Consider the following 220-nt stretch of genomic DNA (forward strand, 5'->3'; position numbering starts at 1 on the left):
TCATTTTACAATATACTATAAAAAACCGAAAATTTAGGTTTTTTTAGTTTTTACAAAAAACTGCTCTACCAAAAAAGGCAAAAGTGTATAGGTTTGGGTTTTTTCTCACTTGTTTTTTGCATTTCTTTTGCAAGAAGGGGAAATTCCCCAAAAAAAAAATTAACACGCTATCCCCGCAACAAAAAAAAGCAAATGCCGTTTCCCCCAAGGGGTCGTTTTT

This window comes from Penaeus monodon, chromosome 22, assembly GCF_015228065.2.
Source record: "Penaeus monodon isolate SGIC_2016 chromosome 22, NSTDA_Pmon_1, whole genome shotgun sequence".
NCBI lineage: Eukaryota > Metazoa > Arthropoda > Malacostraca > Decapoda > Penaeidae > Penaeus > Penaeus monodon.